The sequence below is a fragment of the Suricata suricatta genome, chromosome 14 (assembly GCF_006229205.1).
Source record: "Suricata suricatta isolate VVHF042 chromosome 14, meerkat_22Aug2017_6uvM2_HiC, whole genome shotgun sequence".
Classification (NCBI taxonomy): domain Eukaryota; kingdom Metazoa; phylum Chordata; class Mammalia; order Carnivora; family Herpestidae; genus Suricata; species Suricata suricatta.
In genome coordinates this window covers 54358095-54372422 of record NC_043713.1, presented here as the reverse complement: position 1 = coordinate 54372422, position 14328 = coordinate 54358095, and the positions used below count along the sequence as shown (strand labels likewise).

The following is a 14328-nucleotide window of genomic DNA, read 5'->3' as shown; positions in this document are numbered from 1 at the left end:
TATATGTCTTTGATAGTGTAGTATATAGTTATAGTTTGAATTTTATATAGCAATGGAATTGTTTCTCTTTTCCTTCCCTTCCCTTCCCTTCCCTTCCCTTCCCTTCCCTTCCCTTCCCTTCCCTTCTCTTCTTTTCTTTTCATCTTGCAATTGTAACAAATTACCATAAACCTAGTGGTTTAAAACAATACAAGTTTATTATCTTACAGTTCAGGAAGTCAGAAATCTAAAATGGATCAACAGGGCTACGTTCTTTCGGCAGGCTGTAGGGGAGAATCTCTTTCCTTGCCTTTTTTACCTTCTAGAGGCTGCCTGTGTTTCTTAACGTGTGGGCCCACATCGCTCCAGCCTGCTCCGGAGCATGCTCACATCTCCTTCCCTGGTCCTTCAGCCTCCCTCCTGCAAGGACTTTTGTAATGACATTGGGCTTGGATGAGCCAGGATAACCTTTCCATCTGGAGATTCTCCACTTAATCACATATGCACAATCCCTTTTGTCTTGTAACATACACATATATTCATGAATACACAAACATACACACATCCAGGGATTAGGACATGGCTGTGTGGGAAGCCACTGTCCACAGGTCCATACCCTTTCCATTGCTGTGCTGAACTGGCCCTGGCTCTGGCCTGAATGACTTCTGATGGCCGGCCCCCTTCTGTCATTCTCCTGTGGTAAAACAAGGGATGCATCATCCTTAGCTTACGTATGGGTCCCTCCGTTCCCCAGCCAGCACACACAGCTGCTTTACTTATAACCTCTGCTTCCTAAGAGTGCACTTTCTCCTCTGCCACACCCACTTCTCCATCCCTCAGGGTCAGTGGGCCCAGCCTCCTCCTACTTCCTGCCTGCCCATTAGTATTTTGTCACTCTATACCCAGCCTTACTCCCTTGAGGTTTATGCTGTCTCCTCCCAACTGTTTCCACCCTTGTTACTTCATTGAATTGTGTGTGTGCATGCCTCTGTGTGTGTGTGTGCGCGTGCGTGCGTGCATGCCTCTGTGTGTGCATGGGTGTGCACATGCGCACTCTCACATGCTGCCCTCCTGAGCCTTCCTCTTCTCCTGCCCTAGTCTTGTTCTCATCTTTGCACATCCTTTGCACACATGAGCACCTGGTACCTTGAGTGCCTCCCCTGGGACCTGGCCCTCCTTTCCAGCACAGTCCACCACCGCACGCCATACTTGCATAGATCAGAACCGAATATCTTCTGCAGTGTGGACCTTTTCTTTTTTTTTTCTTTTAGTTTATTTATTTATTTTTGAGAGAGAGAGATAGAGGGAGCACAGGGGAGAGACAGAGAATTCCAGGAAGGTTCCGAGCTGTCAGCGCAGAGCTCAACACGAAGCCCAAACTCAAGAACCATGAGATCATACGCTGAGCGAAATCGAGAGTTGGAGGCTGCAGTGTGGACCTTTACATTCCACTTGTGGTCCCATCCAAGGCCAGTGCATCCTTTTCTTCCCCTTATTCTCACAATACCATTTTTTTCTTTTCATTAACACATGTGATGGTTGATGGTTGAATTCGTCCTTTTTCTTCCTTCTGGCTTCACATCTGCCCCTGGCCAGGCTGGCCCTCTGTGTCCATCATTTCAGCCACTCCCTTGCCAGGATCTTTTACTGCCTTGTCCCCTGACATCCTCGCCTGACATGTGCCAGCCCAAACCCAGGCTCTGGGGGAATTATGTGTGCCTTCTAACCTCTGCATCTAAGCCACCAACCACCGCTGGAGAAGAACCAGAAAGCCTTGCAGATTGGTGGCCCTGCACACTGAGAGGGCAGTGCCTGGACATCCTTCTGGGTCATCAGTCTGAGTGCTGCCTGTTTTTTTAGGAAGGCTCTTCTCTCAGGCACCTGCCCTCCCTCCCAGCAGAAGGAGTCGCTCCCTTCATGGATGCGCTGTATCCTTCCTCCACTTCCTTCTACAAACTGTCACTCACACCTATTTATACATCTTCCCGGAGTTGGACTGGAAGACGTCTTACTGCCCCTTGTCCCTTTCCCTGTGCTCTGGGGCCTTCTGGTTTCCGCTTTTCCAGGGAGAATTCATCCACTACCTGTCAGTCATCTCATGTCCTGCTTATAAGTTGCCTTCCCTTCTGAACATGTATATCTAGAACATAAGTATGCCTGTCTGCTCCATCTTTAAGAAAGCATGCTGTTCCTTGGTCCTCCCCTCCCCTCGATAGCTCATCTCCTTAGTCTGATCTAGCTTCTTAAAATGTTGGCCTGCATTTTCCCTTTAATTCATTTTCCAAACTTTACCCTCCTCCAACCACTGCCTCCTGGCCCTTACTCCCACCACTGCCCAAACTGTGCCAACAGAAGTGACCCCCAGGATTTCAAAGCCAGACACATGTCAGGCGTTGGCTTATACCCTTTCTGCTCCAGGACTCTGTCCACCGTCTGCTGCTGCTTTTGCATGTTCCCAGCCACTCCTCACCAGGGGCTTCTGAAAGTTCTCCTCTTCTCCTGGGCTTCCAGCTTAAGGCCCCATTCTGCATGGCTCCTGGGTCATCTCATCCATCCTCTAAACTCAAGTTCCACCTAGATCTGTGGAGTTTGTAACTTCCTAGACTTTTCTCTTGGTCCTCTGGCCTCCTCTCCTGGGTGGCCCTCAGCAGGCTTACACTCAGTACATGCAGTACATTCCTCTTCCCTGTCTGCCTGTGTGAGTCTGCTTCACGGGCTCCTTATCTCTGGGAAGAACCCTCTACTCTCATTGCCCTGTGTCCAGCCACTGTTCTGTCCAGCCACTGTTCCTCCTCTCTCTGCTCGAGCATGTCTGACAATCAAGTCTGCTCAGGTTTTGCCTCTTCAGTTACTTCTCTCAGCCCCTACCATTAATGCCTTCATCTAGGAGTAAGCCCCCCATTTCCCTAGCAACTGTAACAAATTTTTATTGCTGAAATTATTGTTGTAAATGGTGGTTCTGTTTGCCATTTGTGTACATAGCATGTCTGGCTGCTTTTTATGTCATTCTATATGATTACACATCTCTGGGTAGAACTGTAATCTCTTTGAAGACTGACTGGGTTTCTTTTTTTAAAAATTCCTTTCTGCTTTGTGATTCTCTGGGAGATGTGCACTTTTGAGCATCTTTAATTGGTTTGGTGCTTGGACATGTGCTGCCTCATTACGTCCTTTAAACTTTTCTCCCTTCAATAGAAGAAGGACTCTGATGTGTTTCTCTGACTCTCAGTTTTTTAACTGAAAGTGGCAGATAATATCTCTTGTTTCTTAGGGACTTCTGAGGAATTACATAAAGTGTATATAAAGTGTTTAGCACAATATAGTGACTGACATAGAGTTCACTTTATTAAATGCAGGAATTCTTTTCTTTAAATGTTTATTTACTTTGAGAGAGAGAGAGAAAGTAAGAGAAGGACAGTGAGAGAGGGAAAGAGAGAAAATCTCAAGCATGCTCTGCAATGTGAGCACAGAGCCTGATGTGGGGCTTGTTCTCATAGACCGCAAGGTCATGACCTGAGCCAAAATCAAGAGTTGGAGGCATTACCGACTGAGCCACCCAGGTATCAAATGCAAGAACTCTTAAAATTACTCTCCTAAGATTCCAGTCCTTTGCTCTCCCCAGAACCTTCTCTCTGCCCTTCTTGACAGCATTGTTCGGAACACTAGCCAGGACCAAGTCTCCTATGACTCCATCCTTGTTGGACTTGTCTCTGACCACACCAATGTTCTTGGTTGCCCCCATCAAGCCTGTCCTATCAACCCAGGTGTTCCGTCTCAGTTTCCTGATCTTCTGTGCTTCAAGGTGAGTGTCAAGTCCAAAAACCACCCATCATTGGAGGTTCATGTGAAAGGTTAGTGTTGGTAGACATTGCTATTCCACATCTTCTACTCTTGTTGTGATTCTGGTTCTTCATTCTTCATGAGGAAGACAGATATATTTCCTCGGTTGCTCTCCTTCATCTCCTAAAGCAAGGAAAATCATCATGTGGACTTCGGTGTTTCTACTTCTCCTCCCCCTGCTTCCTTTAGCAATATCTTTATCTTGAGCATTTCTTAATATGTTCTTGTATTGTACCCTATCCCTCTACATCTCTAAAATCTTTGGTAATCTGTTATGATTTTGTAAATACTTTGATTCCTGATAAGGAAACTTCAGTGGTCTATAGGATGATGTGCTGTGGGGGGTTCTTTTGGGAAGGACTGGAGGTAGTTGGGGAACAAAGACATCTTCCTAATTTAACCTCCTAATGACTCTAGATATGACAGTCTTATTTGAACACACTCTTGTTCTCTCTCAACTTTCCTTACATAGTCCAAGTGAAAGGAATAGCTTACACACTCTCTCTAAATTTAACTTCTGTACTCAGACCTGAATTATATTTTTAAAAATCTACTGTTTTAAATATTCCAGTACATTAAATAGAATCTGAAAAAACCTGTGTCTGCATTTTGTTTTTGATAAAGTCTAGATTTGTGTTTAGCTTTGCAGGTGCAGAAAGATGCTGCCATAAAAATTCATATTTGTTATAACCCCCTGTAGAACTATTTCAGACAAGTAGGACTTTTCCAACCAAAACAGTTCAGTCAAATGTCGAGTTTTTTGTGCTTTGAACATTCTTCCAAATTCCTTGCTAATAACTTAGAACCCTATTGTAGTTTTAATCTAGATCCTTCTTAGATAATACTTTAAATACTAATCACTAGCCACACTGATGGCCGTGCGTGGCTTTTTTGGTAGTTGTATAAACAAAAATGAATTCCCTCATTATGCTATGATTTCTGATGTGCTTAGAATCAGATTGTAGTCCCTGTCCAGATGCTCTGTCAACACACAATGTGTATGCTTGTTTGTTTTACTGTTTTTGTCTTCTGTATGCATTTTGTTGCCCCCAGTTTTAAGATAACGTCATCGATACTTCAGAGTTATCCTAGGAATAAAGAAGATGTGGGGTATATATACAATGGAATATTACCCAGCAATTATTATTATTGTTATTATTATTATTATTATCATTGATATTTGCAGTAATGTGGATGGAACTAGAGTGTATTATGTTAAATGAAATAAGTCAGAGAAAGACAAATATCATATGACCTCACTCATGTGGAATTTAAGAAACAAAACAGATGAACCTAGGGAAAGGGAAGGAAAAATAAGATAAAAACAGAGAGGGAGGCAAACCATAAGAGACTCTTAAATATGGAGAACAGAAAGGGTTGCAGGAGCTGTATTGGGTATGGGGGGTGGGCTAAGTGGGTGATAAACATTAAGGAGGACACTTGTGTTGAGCACTGGGTGTTACATGTAAGTGATGAATCACTAAATTCTATTCCTGAAATCATTATTACACTATATGTTAACTAATTTGGATTTAGATTAAAAAATAAATTAATAAAAAAAGAGTTCTCCTAGGGAAAAAAACATGTTTTGAAAAAAATACTGTGTGTATTATATTCACACATTTGCTTGGGGTTTAAATCACAAGGCATATTGAGGGCAGAGTGTGTTTTGAAACTAGACACCTTGCAACGTGAAGTCATTTAAGCTGAATAATGGCTGGGACTCTGAAGAACAGAGAGAATTCTCATTCATGTTCATTTCTCATGTTCTCTCAAGCTGTAAGTTCTGGGGCAAAACTGAAGATACATCGTGATCTTGCTGCTCAGATATTTTTCCTATTCTTAGAATCCGCTTCTCTGTAATGGTAGGATTCAAAGTACCAGAGGCCTGGGAAATGGTCAGCACATCTGAAGTAGTGAGGCTGGATGTTCTGATCAGGGCTGCCTGTTCCTTCTTGGGGTGGGGGAGGCTTGGAGCCCCTGTACAGTCTGCTTATCTGAAGTTCCAGCAAGAAGCTGAACGTCATGTTCAGAGATGTTCAGAGGAAGAGAAATTAAAAGAAGAAAGTAGTGGTATTCAGAATCAAGAGTAGATAATATCCACAGATCTTCTCTTTCAGCTAAAGCAAATTTATATTAGAAGTATCTTCATCTTTTTTCCCTCGAAGGGTTTAGTCATTTGGGGAAGAATATGTGGGCTTATTGTTTTAGACACTACACTTAGAGATTGGTGGAGTCTGCTCAGTACTGGCCAATGAATTATCAGACAACTTTAGAAGTTATTTTTAAAAGTTGTCTCTATGCAGTCCTTTATTTTATTCTGTGTGGGTTCCTTCTCTTTGTTCATGAAGATCATTGTTGGTATAGAGCTGCCTAAATCCAACAGTATTTCACCCACTCTGGTATGTGTTTTCTTTTTTTTTTTTCTTAGAGTATAATTCAGTCAGTGGGGAGGTTAGGGTAACTGCATTTACACACACACACACACACACACACACACACACCCCGCAGCCAAATTTCTCACTACCAATATAAGGTCATTAGTTCTGGAGAAATGAGAATCTTTGCATCAGATATTATTGTAGAATAGATTCACAAAAATAGCAGTAGGACTTATATCTACTAACATATTAAAGAATAGTTTTGTTGTGCCACGAGTTCTCTGTTCTCTTTTTGTAGAATGCTTCTTGGTATAATCTTGGCAGCAGTTTGGGATACAGAATTAATCTATGAAAAATGTTCAAAATAACAAGGAAGTAGTCTCTAAAATGAGAGTTTAAAAATACACAATCAGCCATCCTTCACTGCCGTCTTAACTGAAGCCTTGCAGCGAGTTATGTTTAATTATGTAGGTGATGATTTTTCCCCATTAGCCTAACAAATAGATGGCAAAAATAGGCATGAGGTGGAAAAAGCAGGATTTGAAGCATGCCTTGTTGCCTGGCCTGTGCATCCATGATGAACAGCTGCGGTGAACTGCTTTGTCTGCTTAGCGAAGACTCCTAAATATGTTGTTTAGTCAGTGGATTGATTAATGACAGATTCCCTTAAAGGACAGCCATGTGGCTCTTAATCTTTTTTTAGGTCTGAGACCCTTTTGAACATCTAACGAAAGCTATTGATAATCGCCTTAGAGAAGTGCTTAGATCCATTTGCACATGAAATTTTAAGGAGGCTTCTAGACTCCCCGAAGACACATAGATGCCCCTTTTGCTCCACCATTAAAATCATGAACTCTGCCCCTGCCCCACCTTTGAAAACAGCTATGTTAAGGTGTAGTTTAGGCAAGAATAGAAACACATATGTGGATATGTACGTGATGGGATGCTATGTGTGAATGCATGTGTGTATATTTGTATCTATATCTGTGTCTCTCCATAGATTTAGATGTATTCAAGATCTCTGTTTTCTCTGTGATTAAAAGAGGAAGCCAGGAGGGAATCTCATATTCCTGATAGTTTCTAGTGTTAGCTCAGGGGAAAATCATAAAGCTTCCTGAGGAGAAAGCAAGGAAGGAGTTTCATAACCTCTCATAGTCTGCCAGTATTTGCAGTGAATAGACTTGAAAGGTGAAAGATTCGTTGCAAGACAGTATACAGGGGGCATGGAGGAGAGGGCTTTGAAGCTTTAGTAATACTCTAGAAAGTTGGAATTGAAAAGTATGTACAAAAATGTCATTGTCCATCAGCTGTCTGTAAAGTCCTTGAAGGTATCAGGAGATATTGATGCCATTATCAAAGTAAAAATTATCACATTATGGAAAATTTGGGTATTTTTTCCAAGCCTGGAACCTGGGTGTCAGTTTAAAATTCCCTGCCTTCTTCGTCCTCCGCATCCAGCCAGTCATCAGGTACTGCCTGTCTTGTCTCTTGCGTGGGTAGTGAACCTGCCCCTCCTGCCTATTCCCAGCTCTGGCTCTGCATTGGTCTCACTGTCACTTGTTCCTGGAGTGTTCTGGAGTGGAATGTAACTTTGCATTTCAGTACACAGACTGAGGTCTGAATTTGCAGTCTAGTTTTTTACTGACTAGCTGTACAAGTTGGGTATTTGTGAACATCTCTGAGCCTCATAGGTGACATGGGGATTGTATAGTTTCAGTACAGTGAGTTTTAAGGCTTAAATAAGCTGAGTTAGGTCTATACATAGCACAGGACAAATTCTCAATTATCGGTAGATATTAAAAGCTTCCTGAAGCATCTTTCCTATTTCTAGTCTTGCTATTTTTTAAGTTAATTCTCCATACTGCTACTAATAAGTTCTTTACAGAATGCAAGAATTTTTTTCTCCCCTCTGCTTAAAAGCTTTTTCTGGTGCTTCATTGACTAAGAGTAAACTGAAAGGTCCTTAACAAGACATACAAGACGTCTTGGGGCCTATGTCCTACTTGCCTGGCATTGTCATCACTTAATTTTGTACGTGCGTATGTGTGTGCTGATTTTTTAAACTAATTATAATGCCATTTAAAAATTCTAACAAGACAGAGAAGTGTAAAAATAAAAGGCTTTCTCTCTGCTGGTTTCCCTCTCTAAGTGAGCCGCCCAAAATGATTTGATGTATATACTTCCATGTCTATATATATGTAGTTATGCAGATATGTGAATAATGCTTATGTGAAGAGTTGTGTTTTACTCCTCTAACACTTGTTTTCTACCCATCAGTGTGTCATGGTTCTCGTGACACCTCAGCATATTCAGGTCTTTTTAATAGCGCCATTGTATTCCACTGTATTGTGTCTGTTTTCTCTCCATCTAAAATTGGTGTTGCATACATTGATGTGGTAGGCTTATAATTCAGTTATTTGCCCCAAATGGATAGTCATGTGTCAATGATGGTTACGCTTACTCCCTTGACTTAAAGTGCTGCCGTTAGTCTGTATTAAATTCTCACATGGCATTTGGGGATCATTTAACGGTCATATAGCACACATTCAGATCACCAATTTTAGATACTTTAAAAACTCATTCTACGCTTTCATTATAAACTAAAAGTTTAAGAATTGTTGAAGTCTTTAGTCAGTGAGTGTAATGATGTTCATCTGCTCTACTGACCACTCACTCATACACTCAAGCCAGACACACACTGTGGTCTCAGGCATATTACATAACCTCTGTGCCCCAGTTTCATTATCTGATAAATGTATATAATGCCTATTTTGTATGGTTTTTATGATGATTTAATGAGTTGGTATTTCTAAAGTGCTTAGAACAGGATTTGTCCCAGGTTAAGTGCTGTGCAGGTGTCTGTGTAAAAGCCATCTGTATATGGCCTGATAAAGGATAGTTCAAGCTCTAGACACCTCCCTTCTTGTTCCTTATTCTTCAGTTTGTTTAGTGAGATACCTGAACCTATTATAAGTTGTTGGCTATCATAGCAAGTATTTGGTGGTTCTTCAGAGAGACCTCTATTGTCCTGAATATTCTGATCAAATGTAAAGTCGGACTCATTTTGTTTTATCAAATGGTAAGTTGACAAGAATATCACACTCAAAACATGGCAGGTTGATTCTCTCTACTTCTTGTACCTTCTCTTTGGTTCTGTTTGTCTTAGGAGAATGTTTCTTTATGTTCCATTCTGTGGTATCTGAATGATTTTTTTTTTTTTTACGATCCCAATTACATGATTGATTTTTCCCCCATTGAGTAAAAAAAATGATCAGGTGTTGACCAAGACATAAATTCTCTGCGGTCAAGCTGTTTATATCACAGTTTAGCTACATAAGACTTCTTGCCATCTGACCTGTATATTTAAAATTGTGACATTTCAGCTTAGGAGATACCCATTGAGACAGTTTGAGATTTTGAAGATGTGGCTGAGATAAACCATCGAAGAAGAAGAAGTGCACTGGGCTCTTAAGCGGTGGTCTTTGTTGTTATAAGAGATACAGCAGCTGCTTATAAAATCCAAACGTCTTTCCCTTTGACAACCATCATGTGAAGGTTTGGAAAGCAGCAGCCTGTTGTCCTGGTCCTGCAGGCGTGGAATGTGAAAGTGTGTGCTCCATGGGCTGATCCCCTTGCGTGCCTAATTTCTCCCATTTCTTCTGATACTGAATTCAGATCAGGAAAATACCACTGACTGCCAACTGTTGCTTGTGAAGAAAATAGAATGCCTGTGGGCATTCAGACAGGATCTTCCACTTAGATAATCGACACTGTTCTGTAACATATATCCAGCTAATGGTCTTCTGGTGCTGATAGCCACCAACCTGCTGTAGTCTGTAGAGTGGCTCCAAAATAATCGTTATAAGCATCATCTCTCTGTTCTTGTAATGACGGTCTCGGTGATAAACAGAGAAAAATGTCCAGAATTTCTCACATGTATCTACCAAGTATCCAAGAGATGCTTACACCGTACATTTGTGACTTTGGAGCAGAGACCTACTGGCGTGCGCATTCGATAAAGATGCATCGTACATCATAAAGGAGTTTTGCTATTCGCCTGTCTGCCTTGCTCTGGGCCCGGTGTTTTGTTTTCGTTTTTCCTAATGCTCTGACTCATCTTATTTTTAAATAATAGTGTGTAATTTGCACCTGCTCTTGCTGTGTAGTATAGAACTTTGAGTAGTTCTTCTCTATCATCAGTGACAACATTTATTATTTTGCAACTGTCTGGGAAAAGAAAATGACAAAACAAAAGAGCTTAACTTTTGTACCCCAAAGTGCATGGTGCACCCTTAGAAATGCCCTTGAGACCCTTCCACAGCCTCTAGCCAGCTTTGGTTTCTCTTGTTCAGTTTCTACATCTGTCCCCTGATGTAGAGCAAACAGTTGGCAGAAGATTTGGGTCCTTAGTTACCATCTGCTACTAAATAGGTTGTGTGACCTTGAGAAAGTCTCTTAACCTCTCTGGGTTTAAGTTTATTTATTTCTAAAAGTTGTTTCAGGTCCACAAACCCACAAATGACTGAATTTAACAGACTATTGTTTGCTTTATGTGTGATTCCAGCTCCCTGTTGTCATCATAAAACATAATTTTATAGCATGGCTATCAGTTATGTTCATAAAACTATGATATTTAGAAAGGAAAAAAATTAAATGTGCTCTGAATAAAGCATTAAACAGAAAAGAGATTGATGAGAGACAATGCTATTTCTCATTAAATGCTGCCTTTCAGATTGTTAAAATGAATGTTTTGTTTTTTATTTGAAACCCTCCAAAGAATGCTGTAGTCGTTTAGCCATGTAATGTCCCTTGCAATGTTATCTAAAGCTCCCAAATTTCACTCAAGAAACCCTCTGAAAAAGCTGACGAGAGTAATGTTGATCATCCTACCTCCTGGCTATGAATTACTGTCAGTGCCTGGAATTTATCGTTCACGTGTGAAAAGAAGGTGTAGTCTGTTCCATATAATTCTAGTTCCTCCCTATCCCCAGTTTTGTATCTGAAGTTTTGTTAAAACATGGAATATGTTTTCTTGGTTTTTAATGGCTTCTTAAATTTCCTTTCAGTGTTATTAATATACTCGCTGTGGGTCGCCTTTCCCTTCGCTTCTTATCAGTGTGTGTACATGCGTGTATGTGTGTGCACTGCTTTTGAAGTTAACCAAGAAATTTCAAAGCAGCGAACAGGAGGCAGTCACACAAAACCTGTTATGTACAATCTGCGGGAAAACAGAGTAGATGTGAGAAGAAGGCTGGGGGAATTAAACACACACATGACATTTATTTTTGCAGAAATAAAATATTCTTGAGAAATCATTCATTCTTGCCATTTCGTTTTTGGGTTTTGTCATCCTTTAAGTTTCTCCTTGGAAGCTTCTAAAATGATCTGCGAATGTTCTTAACGACATTTTACAAGCCAATTCATAAAGATATAAAGACAATTTCATGTTCACATAAAAAAGGCATGCACCCAGATGTAGAGGAGGATGGAGTCTGTACTATGGTGCCTACACACAGTGGAGTAAAACACAGCTGTGAAAAAGAATGTGGACAGCTGTGACCTGACATGGAAACCATCCCAGGGACCATTAGGAAGTAAAAAAAGACACGTGCAAAATAGTATATATAGTATGCTAGCTTTTGCATGAGAAGGAAGGGAAAAATAAGACCAACCATAAACATAAGTGTTTATTTTTACAAAATGAAATTCAGGAAGGAAGGTTAGGTCAAAAAATAGCGAGGTTGGATAAGACGTGGTTAGTATATGGCAGAGAGAGACGCTTCTCTGAGAGCTTTCCTTATAGCTTTCACTTTTGGAAGCATGTTAACATTCTACATATTAAGAAATAAAAATAAATCATTAAGAACTGGGAGCACATTGCAGTCAATGAACTCAGCCATATTTCAAATGAATACCATAAGTGCACTAAAGAGAGAGAAAAACAGGAATCCAAGTAGTATGAACACAGTTTTTAACTATATGTCCCATTCTTGGATGGCTGAGCAGGGAGGAAGAATTGCAAACAAATCCTGAAATCTTTCTGTAGATCTGCTTATTGTAATAGTGTGGGTGAAATAGTCCTGAAGCTGTAACAGATATGCTATAGAATTTAGTATATGAGTACATATGTGGACCTGGTTGGAGGAAGAATATACAAATGGGTGGAAAAAGGCAAAACAAGCCCTTTAGGGATGGATTGGTATTAGACTTATCTGCCTGAACTTGAGATTTATAAAATATGCATAGTATGCATATATGTACACATATGTATCAATGTTTATTATGTATGTGTGTGGGGGTTTTATATGTGACTGTATAGTGAAGGAATTTGACAACACTGTAATTGTGTGATCAAAATTAACATCATCAACAAGAGGAGTCATGGATTTCATCACGTCGTTCCAGATGTGAAATTCTGAGAAGGACACATCCTCACTCATGTGGTATACTGATAGAAAATGCATAACCTGAGCCTCATCATGGGGAAACATTTGGCACACCCAGAATGAGGAACTTCCTCTTTTACAAAATGTAGGAGGGGAAAGACTATGCTCTTTAAAAATGTCCATGTTACAAAAGATAAAAACTAGTATGGAAAATGTTCCAGATTTAGGAGACTAAAGAGACATGTCAACTAAATTTAATATCTGACCCTAGACTGAATCCTCTGTAGGGGAAAAATATTATAAAGTGCACTGTTGGATAAGTTGGAAACAGTGTAATATGAATGGAAGACTATTTTAACAGTATATAACTGTTAAATTTACAGAAGTTGATAACTGAACTGTTGTTATGTGAATGTTCTTATTCTTAGAGAATGTACACTGTCTGCTCTTTGGGAAAATCATTTAGTACTTAAGGGTAAAGGGCTCTCAAATGATTCAGAAAAAATCATAAGTACATGTACATGTGTATGTATATGTGTATCTATATCTGTACACATACACATATATGAGAGAGGGAACAGATAAAAATGATAAAACAAATGAGGCTTCTACTATTGTTAAGAATAAATGAGCCTGCATAGGCAAAGGCTATGCACGTTCTCTGTATTATTTTGTTCTTGCAACTTTTAAGTTTGATGTTATATCCAAATGAAAAGATTTTTTTTCCAAAAGAATAAATTTCACCCTAAAAATAAACACTAATATGTAGCCAGTAATAAGTAGAATTAAAATTAGTGATTAAAAAGCAGCTCTTGAACCAATAGGACTATTAGATTTTAATCATTACTTTCCATTAGCATACTTATTATAATTTATTTGCAATTAAGAGTAAATTGACTAGTAATGCTGAATCTGCTCAAAAGTGCTCAAAAGTCATAGTAATTTAGCAAGGCTTTGGGAAACAAGGCTAATATTAAAGAAAATAATATGAGTGGGAACACATTAGGCAGACTATTACAAAATAGATTCCCCATTTACAGTAACAATAAACATTAAAAGGAATACAGAAATAAATATAAGAAAGCATTTTTGAATCCTGTTTGAAAATTTTAATAACACGAAGTCTGTTTGAAAATTGTAAAAACATCTTGGACCAACAAAAGTGATTAGATTAAATGGAGAGGGAACAAGTTCCTGAATTAGAAAATTCAATATGATAAAAATTGCTCTCCAGACAGAGTCATTATAAGCTAGTGAGACAATGTAATATAGGCAAATACACGAATGAACAGAATAGAAAGTCCAGAAATAGACCCAGAAATATGTAGAAACATAATGTAACAGTGATAACTTTGCTGATAATGAAAACTCTCAAAAATTTTTGATGAATATTCCATTTTCCATATGAAAAAATAGATCCTACCTCACACCATAGAACAAAATTAATTCCAGTTGTATTGTAGATTTGAATGTGAAGAACAGAAATTTTAAAAGAACACTAGAAAAATATCCATGTAACTTCAGGGTTGTGAGGGACTTCATAGATTAGATGCACACACTGTACAGGAAATAATTGGTTTATTTTACTACATTAAAATAAAAAAAATTCTGTACAACAAAGTCATCACAAACAAAACAAAGAGTCAAGTCATAGACTGGGAGTAGGTAATCATTATAATCAACAAAGGATTGTTTCCAATGTATAGGAAAAATTTCCTAAAATCACTAAGGAAAAATGGGCA

At 39.4% G+C, this 14328-nt stretch overlaps 1 protein-coding gene across 5 annotated transcripts in view; it reads left to right on the top strand.

Moving 5' to 3' along the window:
- The window catches only part of L3MBTL4 (L3MBTL histone methyl-lysine binding protein 4), a 354831-nt gene that overhangs the window by 75367 nt on the left and 265136 nt on the right, over nucleotides 1–14328 (top strand). The window lies entirely within an intron of this gene.